At 41.1% G+C, this 18,366-nt stretch overlaps 1 protein-coding gene and 1 long non-coding RNA gene across 3 annotated transcripts in view; both read right to left on the bottom strand.

Annotated features, from left to right (window-relative positions):
- Positions 1-18,366, bottom strand: part of LOC311436714 — a 164,652-nt gene that overhangs the window by 22,325 nt on the left and 123,961 nt on the right. The window contains exon 7 of one of the 2 annotated variants that reach the window (XR_014693044.1): positions 18,031-18,142. The exons of the other annotated variant lie outside the window; for it this stretch is intronic. This is a non-coding gene — a long non-coding RNA (uncharacterized lncRNA). Of the gene's footprint in view, positions 1-18,030; positions 18,143-18,366 lie in introns of those variants that run through there. 2 annotated transcript variants of the gene reach the window in all.
- Positions 1-18,366, bottom strand: part of LOC311436130 (uncharacterized protein) — a gene marked incomplete at its 5' end in the record, with an annotated part of 364,735 nt that overhangs the window by 288,713 nt on the left and 57,656 nt on the right. The gene's annotated exons all lie outside the window — the stretch shown is intronic.

Here is an 18,366-nt window from a genome sequence, read left to right as displayed (position 1 = left end):
TGGGTTACTGCATCTGCAGAAACAGTAAATGTATTTGTTTGCAAATGTAGTTTCTTATGAGACAGACCATTTGATTATTAGCAATCTATTAACACTGTATTGCCCAAGTGTGCCAAAGAAACAATCTGACTGCTGATTCTGATGAATTTCCTTTCTCTTATGTTGACAGTAGGTCTCAGTGATGATGCTATTACCTTGCTGACTCCATGGGATGTAGTCCAAAACCTACAGAGTGGAGGAAGTTAGAAATCCCCACAGAGGCCATATTGTAGTTCAGAGAATGGAATATTGGTAAACACCCTATCAATGGCACCAGGTAAGCCCATCCTGCACTGAGAGGAGTTTACTGATTCATTTCTTCATTCTATGATAATTTTATCAGAAATATCAGAATCGGTAACTTCTCAGTATGGGCTTGAACTTTATCTGAAGCACAAAGTCCAAAACACAGAACTCTTCTCCCATATTATTCATTTTATCATTTATAAAATAATAATGCCCTGTTCTTTGGTATATTTTCTTATTTCTTCTTGAAGGTAATCTAAACAGATGCCATGAAAGGAAACATCACATGAAAGGAATCATCTCCAACTCAGAGAAAGAATCATTTTTGTGGCTAGTACGCAGAAACTCTTCAATCAATTGCCGGCCCCAAGGCAGACCTTTCTGATGACCTTGGCCTTGCTTGGTAACACTTACAGGAAAATAAAGCTACGCCTACACTACAAAAAACATTCACTGGCTTCACACCACCTGGAATGGCAAGCTTATATCTACATTTCCTTGGGGTTCAGCTCCATCAGTAAAGGATTAATAATGTCCAAAGGGTATTGTGGTCCACACTATGCTATGCTTGGCCTTAATCCCTCTGGCCTCATTTGCTGCTTCAATAGCCACCCAAAAAAAAAAAGAAGGGCTTTGTTTTTCCTGTTCAAAATATACAAAATAATGACCCTAACACAACCTGCCAGAAATGTACTTTTCAACATGATGCCAGGAGATTGTATTACGTGCCTTGGGTACAGCATGTGACACACAAAGGTATTTCAGGGTGCAAGGTTTGCAGAGATAGTGTGGGAGGACCATGTAAACAAAGATCCCAAGGTCTTTCCTACACATGAAAACAAGCTGTCCCTGGAGTGAGCTACCCACAGAAGCACATCCAAGTTTTATTTTAAAAGGAGCTGGCTGGTGTACTCCAACAGAAAGCCTGCAAGTAAACTACTGTGTATGGCTGTGGATGATTGGGGAAGAGCTCATTCAACTATCAGCATAGAAAAAACTCCAGTGATTTCAACATCTTGGCTTCACATTGCTAGTGGTCAACATACTAAGTCTTTGAGAAGAGTCAGGAAGGCAGATGGAAACATAACCCTTTTCTCCCTCAAGAGCTTTTTTGACTCCTCCTGTGACTTTCTTAACTGCTTATGGACATGACTGTAGAAACAACCAGGAAAATGTAAGACACCACTTTTCACCACCTGCCTGTTTCCACTCCCCTGCCCAAGCAACTCTTGTGAGGTCACTGCTACTGCTTTGCTGCCATGGCCGGGAGCGTGCAGACGTGGATGACTCACAGAGCAAGGAGAAGGACAGAGCACATCGCATGGTCACGACCGTCCTCACTGAACATCTCAATTTGACTTAGCTCTCTCTCTGCAATGATACTTTCACAAGGATAACCAAAAATCAGTGCACCTACATCCCTCCTCTTTCCCTTTTTGGTGGTGTCTACATATGCAGCGTTATGCCACCCCCCATCAGCACGTCTTTGGATGCGCACCAATTTCAGTACCATTCTTCACGCAAACGGTGTTCCATTGTAGGGGAAGAAACAGCAGAAGGAATTAGATTTACAGAATATGAAATTAAAATAAGGAGGCTGTGTGTCATATCCCAAGGGTTGTTGGCTCAGTGCTACAAGCATCTTCCAAGTGGATTAAACACCCAGCATTAAATCTGGCCACCCCCTCTGCCACCCTCCAGCTCAGCGTGAATTTTGTTACCGAGTTCCCGGGGGGGGGTGCTATTTACTGCCACATGCTCTGGATCACCATCATATTCCCTGTATTTTTGGGTTGCCTGGGAACCTGTTGAACTCATGGCTTCAATTTAGAGAAAGTTTAAAGCTCCTCTAATTCATATTCTGGCTGCATGTGTCCCTTATGAGCCATCCACCTGTCCAGAAGAGGCAGATAATCGACCATTCTGGGTCTGTCTGTAACCCCAGAACACCTCCAAAGGGGGGAGCATTTCCAAAGGCTGTTTTACCCTTTTATGAACTCTTTATATTGCCAAAGTGATGTAATTTGGATGAGTCCAATGGAAATTTAACTCATCCATATGCACATTAAAACTGCTGAATACAGAAATGCACCACACCGTGGTCTGTGATGGATTCACCACTCACTCACTGACCTGATGAATGACTCTCTTCATTACAGAACATTACAGCAACATTTTCTAGCTATATAACTAAAAGCACACTTTAAAATGTATGATGCCCAGTTACAGTACTTTAGTGAACATACCTGTTGAAGAGAAAGATAGAGAAAAGGTGGACAATTTGTACGGAAAGGAGCAAAATCTGAGAAATAATTTTAAAAGGATGATTACAGCCACGATATGCATAGAGGTGGAAAGAGGCATAAAGAAATAAATTGCTTTACATGGACAGTTCTAATATATTTCATATAACAGAGAAAAAGCTGAGTCAATGAACAATTTTGTATCACCATTATTGTGAAACGATTACAGTCCCCTTTATCCCAGCTGTACAACATGCTGACTGAACAGGAAAACATGCAGTACACGCAGTGTAGTGATTTCTACCACTGTATAAGTAAATGTCAGACTTGTACCATGTATTCAGTGATTTTCTTAATGAAAACGTCAGCATAACACTGGCATTTTCCTCCTTTCATTTAATTCTAGCTCTCCCCTTTCATTCACTAGCTGACCTTTGCCTACTCTTGGTAGCTCGCCCAAGGTGCTGTCACACCTTCCTTGCTGCTCTCTAATGATGGTCTTCTGCTGCCAGATTCAAACAGGATATTTGGAAAGGAACTGCACGGCCCTGTTTCCAAGACAGTGCAGTGATGAAAAGTTGAAAGCTTTGCTACTTTCTGCAACTTCTCACTTCTTCTCTGAAAAGAATAATAAACAATTGTATACAGGAATTAATCTATTCAAATAATATCATCCTACAGCATTCTAGGACTCGAGAGGAGCAGCCACTGAAGAAACAGCTATGGCACCAGTGCCATAGAAACACTGAAAACTAATAACTGTTGAATGAGTCAGGCAGTTAATGGAGTACATTTTCTCAGTACAAAAGGAAAGGGATGACATACAATTAGAATGAGGGGAGTTCTACAAGAGACAATGACAAACAGAAGAAGTAGCTTACATTTAATAAAATAGGAACAATTACATAAAATTGGGCCACATCTATAGTACCATCTTGCAGAAAAAAAGACTTAATAATACTGTTGACCCAGCAGTTACACTGGTAGATCAACACTTCATCTGGATAGGTATTATTTCAAATATAAATACAAACAAATCACAATCCAAGCTGATGAAACTGAAATATATATATATACATATACATATATACATATGTATATATATATTTATTTTTTTTTTAATACAAATCCTGAGCATGCACCATTTTCACCACTGGTTTGAGGAAATCTGACTCCACCATGCTGTTTAACAGCCCCTTGCAAACGCGGGTCCAGCAGTGACCCCACAGCAGTGTTAGTACAAAAGGGCACAGTGTAGAAGTTCTGCAGTGATTTGAAGTAGTATAAGCTTGGAGAATACCTAGAAGCAGATGGTTCAAAAGGAGAGTAAGTCCAAAGCTTCCTTCCTGAGCAATGCCATTTTAAGGTTTTGCTAGATCTTTCCAAGGTCTCTATACTCTCAAAGCCTAACTTTCCACCACAGAAGCTCCCATTTTTACCTTCTGAGCCTCTGCGACTGAACAGAACAGATACAATTACCTTTTCTGCATCCTCCTCCCCTGGCTTTATATTCTCCTGTTCTGCCTGTGGGTTAAGAAAGGAATGGGCTAACTGTGAAACCATACATTTCTGGCTAGCGAATTTGGTAAGGCTCAACAAAAGCCAGGGCTATCCAAGTCCAGCCAGCTTTGCTGATGCTGTGCTGTGTCCACACGTTGATCTGTCCCTAATAGCAAGCACTGACTGCACACAGAAAGGCAAGCAAGTCCTTTCAGCTGAGCTCCTGTCTCAGGCACAAAGCAGTTAAACTATCACTACTAGCAACAGTTAGCTCTCAGAGAAAGGTGACCTATTTGGGGAAAGGAGTGATCAGTTATTTAAATCCTTTCCTGCACAGTATAACAAAACACATTTCAACAGAACAACTAGGTTATGGATTTGACAGGTTTTCTGGTACACCACAAGTCTCTCACTGTTCATCAGTTCTCTACCTGTAATACCTATAATCAGTTTTTCTCATGAAAACGTGGATCAAAAGAAGTTGAAATGAGGCATGCAGCAAGGTGTTGAACATAATAAGTAGGCTAAAGTAATTAAAGCTTTAGCTAAATATTTTTCACTTCTATCAGTTCACTGTATGTGGAGAAAAGTAACTTACAAAAGAAGGAAAATATTTCATGTGCCACAGGAGAAAGCTCATAACCTGAAAAAATGACAAAGCAAAAGGATCAGACTCCTGCAAACACTGCTCCCTGTGATGCACTCCCCTCCATCACTGGAGTTCACGCTCAGGCACCCTCACTCAGGATCAGCGTCTCTGAAGTTCGGAGCAGCAACAACTTCTTTTACCAACTTTAGACATTCGTGATTGAGGTTTTTGGCCATGCGCTCTATATAAAAGCATAATTGAATGACAAAGTTCCACGGTAATAAATGACTCCTTGCAATGGTGAATGCTAGAGAGCAGATTGCTTATTTCTAGGAGTGAAATGTATAGTACTCATTCAAGGATAATCTGATAATAGATCACAAGGGTTTTCAATGCCGCAAAAGACTAAGCAGAACCTTGGGATTTCAGTGAGAAGGGAACATAACTAACCTACCATAATCTACTGATGAAGAATTAGAGATTCACTGCAAGCTGATATACTCAGCCATACAACCTTCCCTTGTCTCACCACATCCTAATAAACTGCAACATCTTCCATAGTGCGCCATAAAAACTCTGCTTTCACCTCCAGCCAAAGCCAACAGGTTCTACTTTGTAGGAAAGAAATCTGCACAAGTGCTCTCAGGCTAAGAAAACAGATCCCTTCTTCAAACTAAAAATTAATTCACAAACAGAAATTTGCTGTGTCCTACATAGGTGAACATTCCTCATCAAACTCTGCAATAATGAGTGGATAACCTGAGAAGATGGTAACACACCCTGGCAAAGTATCAGTTGTACCCTGTTATTTTGTTCGGTAGCAGTTATTTGTTTGGAGGGGCGGGGGCAGATTTGCCGGGAGAGGCAGGGCTGCTGGGGCAGCAAAGTCCCCAGAGCAGAAACTTCTTATATGAGCTATTTCAGACCAAAACAGAGAATCCTGAGTTGGAAGGGAACTCTTGTTTCGCTGGCAAAACTGAGTTAATAGTTGATGGATTTGGGTCAATGATACTGGTTATACTAAATAAATTGATCTCTCTCCCTGGAGTGGTTTGCAGTGTATGAGAAACGTACTCCACAACTTGCTTTCTTACACACATTGGCTAAATGATACATGAGGAAAGGTAAAAAGGTGCAAGTCTTTGAATCATGGAAAAAAAAAATTGAGGCAGCTTTCTGGATGTTCCAAAATATTAAACATATTAAGAGTTGATGGAGATACACAATTTTAAGTAAGAACAAGCACAGAGAATAAAGTCCTACTAAATATAGAGAAAAGCTGAAGTGCAATACACACAAAGTTCTCAAAAGAAAAAGAAAGCAGTAAGATTTGAGCATATATTACTTTTTTTCCCCTCTCTCCACAGAGGCTGGTAACATCATTCCATAATGAGCAATGGAAAAGCAGAAAGTTCAAATTGATTTAAAACCGTAACTATCAACATGCAGGCATGGACAGCTTTTTCTTTCTGCTCCGAAGAACACATGTCATTAGGTAAAACCTGAATCACAGTTCATTCATGACAAGCAAATTTGCATTACACTTTCATCAAATCTTTTATCATTTGCATAGCCACTTGCCGAGGCAATCGGCTCCGGGGCAGACGCGTTCTGCAGTGGAGTGGGGGATCGGACAGGCAGGGCTCATTTTTCCAGCACCGAGCCCTCTCGAGGGACCTGCCAGGACCCGACAGCCCTCATAAGGGACGTGAACGAGGTGAGAAGGAGGTGTAGGAGAAGCCAGCAGCGCCCCCTCCCTGGCCATCAAAAGCTGACCCTAGGGAGCGCGCGACCAGGATGGGCAAACAGGGCGTGGCACGTCAGAAGGGAGTGGCGCGGCAGTTAGCGTGGCAGTGCGAGCAGGCAGGGCGAGCAGGAAGGGCAGAGCACTGTCCCCCGCCCATACGAACACCTCCTCTAACGGCGGACTACTGCTAGCTCAGCTGCAATGGTGTACACCAGGCACAGCGCACTCTCCAGGAAGTCTGTACACACCCAGACCAACTGCCCACTCAAAACTGCGGCAGTTCAGGCCTCCGGGTGCAGGGAGTGCCTGAGCCTGTTGCTACCACCTGCGGGGGGCAAAGAGACTGTTTGTGTGAGGTGCGAGCAGGTGGACGACCTGGTCCACCTCATGGCAGAACTCAAGGAGGAGGTCGAGAGGTTGAGGGATATCAGAGAGTGTGAGCATGAGATAGACTTGTGGAGCGACTCCCTGCATGGCCTGAAGGGCAGGCACCAGGGTGAGACACCCCAAATGGGGGTGGACCCCATGCCCTGTTGTTGTCGGGCAGAGGCAGGGGACTTAGAATTTGAGGAGGAATGGAAACAGGTCCCTGCTCGACATTGCAGGGGGTGCTTTCCCCCACTGGCCCCACCTTCCCAGGTGCCCTTACACAACAGGTTTGAGGCCCTGGAGCTTGAGAGGCTGGTAGCTGAGGAAGAGGTGGAAAGTCTACCCAGGAGGATGCCTAAGGCGAGGAAGTCGACTCCACGCCTCAGGACTGCCTCCACCAGGACAGAAAGAAGGGTGATTGTTGTGGGTGACTCCCTTCTCAGGGGAACAGAGGAACTCATTTGTCGGCCTGACCCTACCCGTAGGGAAGTCTGCTGCCTCCCTGGGGCCAGGGTCAGGGTCATTGCCAGAAAGCTTCCCAGCCTGGTTCGCCCCTCTGACTATTATCCTCTTTTAATAGTCCAGGCGGGCAGTGATGACATTGAAGAGAGAAGCCTGAAGACCATCAAACGGGACTTTAGGGGACTGGGACGGTTAGTGGATGGAGCAGGAGTACAGGTGGTGTTTTCGTCCATCCCTTTGGTGGCAGGAAGGGGTACAGAGAGGACATGGAAAGCCCACCTGATAAACACGTGTCTCAGAGGCTGGTGCCAACACAGAAATTTTGTTTTTTTTTGACCATGGGGCGCTTTACTCGGCACCTGGCCTGATGGCCACAGACGGGTCCCTATCTCTAAGGGGAAAAAGGATCCTGGGCCAGGAGCTGGCGGGGCTCATTGTGAGGGCTTTAAACTAGGTGAGAAGGGGGACGGGGCTGAAACAAGGCTTGTTAGTGCTGTGCCAGGGGTAACAATGGCAAGGCTGGGAGAGAAGGCAATGGCTCAACTGAAGTGCATCTACACTAATGCATGCAGCATGGGTAACAAACAGGAGGAGCTGGAAGCCATCGTGTGGCAGGCAGGCTATGATTTGGTTGTCATCACGGAAACGTGGTGGGACCACTCTCATGAGTGGAGTGCTGCAATGTCTGGCTGTAGGCTCTTCAGAAGGGACAGGCAGCATGGAAGGGGTGGTGGTGTGGCTCTCTGTATCAGAGAGAGTTTTGATGTCACGGAACTTGAGGCTGGGAATGATAAGGTTGAGTCCCTATGGGTTAGGATCAGCGGGAAGACCAACAAGGGAAGCATCCTGGTGGGGGTCTGTTATAGACCGCCAAACCAGGATGAAGAGACTGATGAGGAGTTCTACAGGCAGCTGACAAAAGTTGAGAAATCATCAGTGCTTGTTCTTGTGGGGGACTTCAACTTCCCAGATATATCCTGGAAACAACACAGCCCAGAGAAAGCAGTCTAGGAGGTTTCTGGAGAGCGTGGAAGATAGCTTCCTGACGCAGCTGGTTAGTGAGCCTACCAGGGGAGGTGCCCCACTAGACCTTCTGTTCACAAACAGAGAAGGATTGGTGGGAGATGTGGTGGTTGGAAACTGTCTTGGGCAGAGTGACCATGAAACAGTAGAGTTCTCCATTCTTGGAGAAGCTGGGAGGGGGACCAGTAAAACTGCTGTATTGGACTTCCAGAGGGCCGACTTTGAACTGTTCAGGACACTGGTTGGTAGAGTCCCTTGGGAGGCGGTTCTGAAGGGCAGAGGAGTCCAAGAAGGCTGGGCGCTCTTCAAGAGGGAAATCTTAATGGCGCAGGACCGGTCTGTCTCCATGTGCCCAAAGACGAGCCGGTGGGGAAGAAGACCGGCCTGGCTGAACAGAGAATTGTGGCTTGAGCTTTGGAGAAAAAAGAGGGTTTACAATCTTTGGAAAAGAGGGCGGGCCACTCGGGAGGACTATAAGGATGTTGCAAGGCAGTGCAGGGACAAAATTAGGCCAAAGCTCATCTGGAGCTAAATCTGGCTACTGCCATCAAAGACAATAAAAAATGTTTTTAAAAATACATCAGTGCAAAACGGAGGACTAAGGGGAATCTCCAGCCTTTACTGGGGATCGAGTGCACCCTCAGTAAGCTCACAGATGACACTAAGTTAGGTGTGTGTGTCGATCTGCTCAAGGGCAGGAAGGCTCTGCAGGAGGATCTGGATAGGCTGCACCAATGGGCTGAGGTCAACTGCATGAAGTTCAACAAGGCCAAGTGCCGGGTCCTGCACCTGGGGCGCAATAACCCCAAGCAGAGCTACAGGCTGGGAGATGAGTGGTTGGAAAGCTGCCAGGCGGAGAATGACCTGGGAGTATTGGTAGATAGTCGGCTGAATATGAGCCGGCAGTGTGCTCAGGTGGTCAAGAAGGCCAACAGCATCCTGGCTTGCATAAGAAGTAGTGTGGCCAGCAGGTCTAGGGAAGTGATTGTCCCCCTGTACTCGGCTCTGGTGAGGCCGCACCTCGAGTACTGTGTTTAGTTTTGGGCCTCTCGCTACAAGAAGGACATAGAGGTGCTCGAAAGAGTCCAGAGAAGGGCGACGAAGCTGGTGAGGGGTCTGGAGAACATGTCCTATGAGCAGCGGCTGTGGGAGCTGGGATTGTTCAGCCTAGAGAAAAGGAGGCTCAGAGGCGACCTTATCGTTCTTTATAAGTACATTAAAGGAGGCTGTAGCGAGGTGGGGGTTGGTCTGTTCTCCCACGTGCCTGGTGGCAGGATGAGGGAGAATGGGCTAAAGTTGCACCAGGGGTGTTTTAGGTGGGATATTAGGAAGAACTTCTTTACTGAAAGGGTTGTGAGGCATTGGAATGGGCTGCCCAGGGAAGTGGTGGAGTCACCATCCCTGGAGGTCTTTAAAAAACATTTAGATGTTGAACTTAGCGATATGGTTTAGTGGAGGACTTGTTAGTGTTAAGACAGAGGTTGGACTCGATGATCTTGAGGTCTCTTCCAATCTAGATAATTCTGTGATTCTGTGACATTTACCAGAAAGAGTCTATAGCCTCAGACTGATAGATGAGCTTTTTAAAACTACGTACCTGCCATTGTCACCCACCCAAAGCATAACTGACAGAGTTTTCCAAGATCTTTCCAAGAGTATTATCAAATTTTTGTAGTGGGGGCAGAAGGTTTTTGGTGTGATGTTACCCAGGAAGTTTCTGTAATAGCCACTCTCTCCCCTGCCCTACGAAGTAGAAAACCACTGGGATTATGGTTTTAATTCAAATTTGCTTCTTCCCATCTGTTATCCTGCTTCAGAGTTTAGCAAGATTAACTGTATGAATTTTGCTATGGGATTTTAAATGGAAAAAATATTTGTACCTATTATTATTTTCATCCAAGTAATTTCATCCAACAGAAGTAGTTCAGTTTTACATTTTTCCCCTCCTTTTCCCTGATCCAATACAACTTCATGTGATTTTACAAGCTAAAAGAGAAGGAAGAATCCAAAGAGTTTTAATGATAGAGGAATTGGTCAAATGGCTGTTTCTACTGCAACATATTAATGAAGTTTGCCTATGATTTTTTTTCACTACACTAATTGTTAATCTAACAGCTTGCTTGTTAATTTAAATAGCTCATTCTGCTTTGTAACACTCAGAGTCCCGAATCCTCTTTTACTATGTTCTTCTAGAATTACTTACCAGCAATGCTGTAAAGTTTCAAACATAAAGTTCATTACCATTTAAAGTAGATAACCTTAGGTAGTTAGAAGAAGTGATTTATGACATAAGTCAAGCAATTTTAGCAAAGATTAAGGAAAAAGAATTTTTGAAGTACTATAATTTTCATGAAAATTCCCTATATTTGTAGGAGATATAGTATGTGGCTGAGATCTACTCTTCATACAATCTTCTTCACTTGCTCGAGAGGTTGTGCCTTATTCATTTATGATAATAGGCCACTTTATATAAAGAGTCTTATTATTCTGAGTGAGTAATTTTGAAGGAGAGCATTTCCAATGACCTAGCAAACCGCGAGTTCAGAATTTGAGAATTAGAGGGAAATTTTAGTTGAAAATATTTCTTAACTAAAAGAAAAGTCTTAAGCACTACTTTGAGAACTTCTTTGATTACCAAGTTCTCAGCTCAGCAGTGCATCCGGCTTGACGACTAACTATAAGCCCAAATAGTCTGACTGACATCTCATGTGCTTAATGCTAAAACAGCGCTGATGTGCTTTAAACCAGGACCTAAATATTTCATACAGATATGATCAGAAGCATGTATTCATCTTGGACAGGGAATCAGTTACATTTACATACCTCCTTGTCTTTGAGAATGTGGTCTGAAGTTCAGCACCTTAAAATATCACATTAATTTCAAAGGGCACCGGATCTGGCATTAATTAATAACTCCAGCTGCAATAATATGCTATTTGAAAATATTTAATTAATCTCCTGAAACTCCTTGGGATACTAAAGCAATTTTCAGTCCAATGTGACTGAGTTCAATGGCAAAACTTTGTAAAAGTGATGGAACGAGTCCTTACAGAGCTGAAATTAGAAGACTTGATGGCACAACCCTTACTGCAAGAAAATTAAGCACCGAACTGTGTCCACTTTGTCTCTGCAGAGACGTTGCTTTCATTCCAGTGTTATGACTTATCTTGAACACAGTCAATGAATTTGCTGCCTAGGAAGCAAATAACAGCAATAAGCAACACTGGCACACTACTGCAAGTTTTCAAAGCTAATTGAATCAGCATATAAATATGTTTTCCCTGTGTAATAAATCTCATTATAATCAACCTCTCTACAGCAGATGCTTCCCTATGATATGCAAATTCCAATTATTTATTTGGATATATTTAGCATTTCCATGTGTCTCCAATTTCTATTTAGAAAACCTTAGAGTTGTATTAAATGCCTGCTCTCCTTTGGAAGCTGTTATTAGTAACAATGTGTGCCATTATAACAACGAAGCTTCTCAATATTTGGCCCACAAATATAATTTTGAATGTGAAGAAAGGTTTTCACTCAAACTCTTTTTAGGAGTATCTTGACTAAGTCAATTGTGCTGACTTCTTTACTACATGAAACATGAAAGAGATCAAGGTATCTTAGCTAGATTAAGGCATTTACAGACATTTTACCAATTCTTCCCTCAAACATGACAGCAGAAACTTCACAACATAACCACCCTGTATTTTCACAAGGAAGTTCAGTTCAGTCTCAATAACCTCATGCTGGATTTCCAAGTCTAAAAAAATAGCCTACAGCAACATCTATTGAGGAAGAAATACAGACTGCTGACAAAAATACACTGACATGATCTACTAATGCTATGAATCTCTGTCTCAGACAGAATTGTTAAACATTTTTGCGAACAGCTAGCTGAAGTTTGGCATTTTTTAAATCCGAGCACACACAAAAAATGACGTTATTCAATAAAAAATAAAAAAATAATAATAATAAAAAAATTAATTGCTTGAGAAAGTACTAAAATAATGACCTGAGCTGGGAAAATCCAAGCAGGCAGTGTCTCTTGACATTTGTAAGCCCTCTGGCCTAAACATACCCCGTCATTTTGCTCTTCTGGGAGCAAGCAGAAGTGGAAGCATAAGAAAACAGGTATTGTCTAGTGGAACCCTTTCACTGTGTACTGAGTTTTTTATTTGTTTCCAGCAAGACATGAAAAACATGGCAAAAATGTCACACATAAACCACACACTGAGATTAGAAGTTAAAGAGAGGTGGAGATGTTCTTATTTCATCAGTAACAAAAGCTTCCCTTACATCACAGTCACTGCAAACACAGAACAAGATGAGACCGGGAACAATAAGATGACAGCAGAATTTGTCCCGTGGATAATTACTATTTCATTCTGTATAAAGCAGCTTCTCAGCCATGATTCTCATCATGTAATCTGCCAGAGGCACTGGGAACTAAAGCCCTTCTGTGATGATGGCCATCTCTCAAAATGGCAAAATCCCACTTACACAGCCATGTGAATTTCTATTTCTCTTCCTTTTTATTGGTTTTGCAGAACATTTTGTAGAATGATACATTACTCCAACACAGACTACACTGTCACTAATAATGATTTCCAAAGAAGCATTAACGTTTAATAAATACTTAATGCTTGTTTGTTTGGGGAGATTCACATGGAAAAGTTAAAGTCATATGAAAGAAAGAACTAAAATATATGTATCGCAGGGCCAAAGAACTGATCAGTAAAATATACAGTATAATGTAATGTCAGGAGGGAAGCTAGTATTCATAATTAAAAGGATATCAAACCATACTTTCCATTGAAATGAGGCCAGGAATTAAGAACTTATACAGAAAGCTCATATATAGTGTCTGCTGGATAAAGCATCTCTAGATATCAGAGGAAGTTTTGATTATATGATGAATCCTGAACTGTGATAGAAAGATATATCATAAAAAGATACTTGCAGGTCCCTACATAAACCCAGGCTAAGAACTTCTAGATTCCAGTATCTGACTGTGAATTAACTGAAGTTGCATCCATCCTCGGTGAATTCCCATTCCTGCTATTTCTCCTTTTTTTTTTTTTTTTTTTTTTTTTTTTTAATGGATCCCTGAATATTTGATTACTTCAGTCAAAACAGAAAAAAATTCAAAAGGAAAGAAAGAGGCAATGTAATCACAGAAAACCCATATGACACATACAGCAGATAAATAGAGGATATAGATTTAAATCTCTGTTTTGTACGACAAGCTGAGGTCAAATAAGCAATTGCAGAAAAGGAGAGAGCCTGTTAAGAAGATAAAACAGCTTCTGAAGTTGCATAAGTATATTCATATCTTCAGCATTTGCTATTAACTGGATCTAATTGCCCTCTGCTCTCTGGATCCCACTCTCATGGACCTAACTCTTCCTGTGTACAGTATAAGGAAACAAAGAGCTGAAGATTTTAGACATAATGACTGGGTTTGAGCAGTCACTACCATAATGTCATGCTGTTCAAATGCCTTTTGGATATATGCCTGCATGCCTCCCTTGGAAATATGTATAATATAAAACTAGTACCACAAATCAGCTGTAAGCATGAAGATACTGACACTCTTTGGATCTAGCCCTAACAAACTACTTCCAGAAAAATAAAAATGTTCAAATCTAACTGCTATGAGTACTAACGTTAGAGTGCTAATGGCTAGGTAATGTTAGTAGGTTACATATTTCTTAATGGATAGATGCCCAGAGGAACTTCTGATTGTTGCTGAGATATCCCTGTAATATTGACTGGGCTCTTAACTATTCTGAAATGTCTCACAAACTATTTCTGAACACTATCGCTATGTTCAATTTGACAAAGACAAAAATACACTCAGGATTCTAGTTTAGGCTTATAATACCTATTTCTTTGCAGATCAAAGTGCTGTCTGTGATTTTTGCTTTTGTAGAGCAAGGGAAGTGATCGGTTATTCTTGCTGTGCAGCTCTGGGGTCTGCCTGCTTTCTTTCAAAACTAATAAATAAAATAGAATAAAAGTGCTCTGGAAAGCATGACTCCTGAGAGAGACATAATCTGACTTTAAAAGAGAAAAAAAGGCTGCATTAGGATGATAAATGACAGAATATAATTAATTAATCAATTAATTGTTTTTACAATAAAGTATTGGAAGTAGATGCCTTAAATATGCCATGACCCATGGTTATATCAGATAAATTACACTCCATCAAAACCCACAGTCAGCAGATATTTATTATGCAAAGTTCCAAATTGGATCTTCTACTTCTGAATTAATTTGGATCCTAAGTATTTTGCATTTGCATTGCCAGCCAAAAGGGTTCTTGTAAAAATCATGTTTAAAAAAGGGATATACAATATTTACAGTAGGAACATGCTTGACTTTCTATGATATTAAAAAAGCTTAGTGAAAGGAAACAATGCTCATCATCTAAATGTCTAGTCTGGAAAAAATTACTCCTGGGGTAATTTTAGGATGCTGCTCTCCCTGGATTCAATTTATGTTCTGCATCTACAATAAAGGGCAAATGTCTCTGCAGTTCCCTGCTGAAATCAGCGTTGGGCTTGTACTGACTTCTCAGTCTCACAGCTTGGAAGAAGGCCATTACAAAGAAGCACGGAGAAGGGAAATGAGCCACCACAGAGAAAGTCAAGAGTGAAGATATACTTCAAATCAATTTTGGCATGAAGTTGAGTTCTTGTTATGTCTGGTAGGAATGGATTTTAACAGATAGGAGAGAATAACCTTAGGGCTACTCTTCTCCTAATCATGCATATATATATATTTGCTGAAAATACCTAAATATTGTAGATTTTAAGAAGTATTTTATTATTTTAAATTATTTTAAGGGTGCTAAATGTATAATGAAATCTCAGGAAACTGTTTCTGTGGTTCTGTCATGCCAGAAGACATTATTTGCCCTACATTGAATACATTCATAAGTGAGTCTTTGTTATTCTGTCATGCTGCCATGTTCTTATGTAAGCTCTTTCCCCAAAATGTTGGAGAAAGACAAAAAGAGTGCCAGTCTGATGACATATTAGAAAGAAATCTGAAATGCTATTTTACAGCTTATCAGATAAAGGGAAGAATTCAAGCATTCAGTATTATTTAAAAGACTAAATCGTTTTAAATCCCACTAAAATATGTATTTATAAATACCATCCCAATGAGCAGAACAGAAATTGAGGAATAAGATTTCCAAATAGCTGAAAAATCAGAGGGTGCTCATAAACACTCTAAGGCTTTTCTACTACTAACTGAAATATAGGTCATAAGTCTCAGAAAAATCCAGTTTCAGATACTTACCATAAATCCATCACTACAGTTGCACACATCAGCATCTTTGAGTTCAGCTTGCAGCAGCATACATTTAGAGTTAGGTATAGTTGGGAAAAAGAGAAAGCAATGTTTGTTGCTACAAATTTTTGGATTATCTCTAAACTGTCCTGGTCCAGAGTGTAGCTTAGAGCAACTCCCTGCTCAGTTATGTATTTGGAGTCTGTTATTGGTTGGATAAGCATGATAGATAAGATCTTAACTACTGTCTTTCAAATATACACAAGTTTGCTTACACTCAGTACAGTGCTGTACTGATTCTTATCTCTGTGATATTCTTCTGGGCTAATTCACTAACAAAATGGTCACAACAAACATACACAAAGAGAATGAGCTTACAGTCATTCAGAGAGTATCCTCCCCCCTCCCAAAAAAAAAAAAAAAAAAAAAAAAAAAGGGTATTTTTATAACTGAAAATTGTGCGGGGTTGTTTGTGGTTTAGGTACATTGCCAAAAGAGTTTTCAGTGAATTGCCACTTCTTCACATTGCAACAGTTCTCAAATTCACTTCATCTATTTGAAGAGATAACATTTATGCTATCAAAATAAATAATATAAGACCACTGAAACATCTCAAAGATTTTGCTGTTCAGAATGATGTCAGCTCCTGCCAGGGAAGCACACTCAGCACTAGCCACACTTCAGCTTTCAGCCATCTATTTTTGACATAAATAAAAATGCCTTTCCTCCGACTACATGTCTTCTCTTCCTCTCTTACGTCAGTCTACAAGCCATAGAGGGTAAAAGATGTATCAGCCTGTTCAGACAGAGAGCCAGCAACTTACTGTGTGTATATATATACATGTATATATCTGTATATATATTTTTTGAGTATTTAATACCTCCTGACTGTGGTAGATTTAGTGCTCTTGAAAGTTAATGCTAGAATATTTGGTCTACCACTGTGCCAGGGAAAGTGACTGCTGAGACAGGACATACAGTTGGAATTTTTGCTTGCCCTACTTTTAAATACACCATTAAAGAGATACGTTTTTTTTTTCCCCAAAAAAATTCACACATCAGGCAGTGCTACTGTGACTCACGCATTGCTGCTTACGAGACGTGGCTCCACAACCACAGCTGCTCACACTTCTTTGTGCATGCCTACAGCTTGCAGACTGAACGTCTGAAAATGAAGAGGTAAAAAATAAATAAATAAGGATTATAGATGATCTGACTGGATTCAGCCTGAAGAGTCTGAGGCAGCTGCTTAAAGCTTATGTAGGAGCTATCTAACTAACCCAAAAGGATTAATGCATGACTGTTCCTAGATAACCTATCACTGAAAGCATTAACTAGGAGTTTGTAACGCAAGTAAAAGCATTCACCACTTCTACTTCTGCAGCTTTTAAAATTGCAGCCAGGCACCATCGCAGTGCATACTGACATCAGATCAGTCCTTTCTAAAGATCTATACAAAACTGCATTGTTTCCTGCAAATCGGCAGTTTTGGGGCAAATTCTATGAATCCCTATGACCTTGTCTTTCATCAAATAAAATGTGAGGCACTGGTGAACTGAATGGAGACTTTAACCAAGCTGAATAATAGCTTAAGCATACCATGCTGGGATATGCAAACGAACAGGCTATTCTGTAAAAGTACAAGCAGCCATAGAGTAGATTAGATTGTCAGCACCAGCATCTCTGAAATTCAATCCTTTCTTATATCATTTCAAAGGCAGATGGACAATGTTTTGCCAAGTCTGCAGTTTGGTGGTGATGGAATTGCCTTGTGAATTTGATGGGAGTTAGATGACTACTTAGAATTTCATATATTTGTAAGAGAACAGAGGAAGAATTATTTGAGGTCTTCTAAACTGCAAGAAAAGAGAGGAAATTGGCTACAAGCTGAAGCATCGGCAAAAGGACAAGCTGAATCTGTTTATAAGAATGCTGGCAGAAGATTAAGTGCCTTACAATTTCAAATCAAAGGCCTGCTAGTGGAGAAAAGCTGGAGAGCAAAAAGAGAAATCTGCAAATACATTTATACTTTGCTTCTGATATGAGACTGGAAACCGAAACAGAGGAATTAAGGAAATTTTATAGGTGTTTCTGAGCTCTAAAGTTGAGAAAAGCTAGGAAACACTCAGCATAAAAATAATAAATATAGTAAATACGCATAGTTGAAAGACTCATCACACATAAATTTTACAACTATTGTGTTTTGTACAATAGCAAGACTATCCAAATGCCTAATAGACAGACTCTGTTTTCAGGTGTTTGTTCGAATACACACAGTATAAGCTGTACACACTGCTTGCAGCTCACTTCTTCACTGCGGTACGTTTCAGTTGTTTCTTGTGTTGTACTTAAAATGGAGGGTTATAACTCATTTCCCTATGCTTGTTTTTCCTTGATGTAGAGTGCATACATGTAAAATATCACAATACTGGTAGAAAACATATTTAAAATGTACCCCTACCTACACAACAATATGAAAGTATTGTTAACTCACGCTATGATATGTCTCCTTTCTACAGCAGGGACTGAAAGGCAGGACATTTCCAGCAACCTCCCTGTTCAGAACATCAGGATCCCCACAGTCACTGAACATTAATACAGGAACCCAACAATGGCAGCTCTGTTCTGGGAGGGATGGAGAGAAAAAGCTGAAGTATGTCTGTAAAAGGACTCAGACCTCTAAACCAGGCACAACTTTAGACACCTGACTGCAACCGTGTGATCCAAGTAACTTCTGCTCATTCTCTCCCTGAAGAAGAAGGTTTTGCAAACACTGAATGCCTGGTTTTGATCTGAAACTTCTTTTTACACTTACTTGTCCAAGTTTTGCCCCATTTAAGCCAGAACAG

The sequence above is a fragment of the Aythya ferina genome (assembly GCF_964211825.1).
Source record: "Aythya ferina genome assembly, chromosome: 4".
Lineage (NCBI taxonomy): Eukaryota > Metazoa > Chordata > Aves > Anseriformes > Anatidae > Aythya > Aythya ferina.
This window is presented reverse-complemented; position numbering and strand designations above follow the sequence as displayed.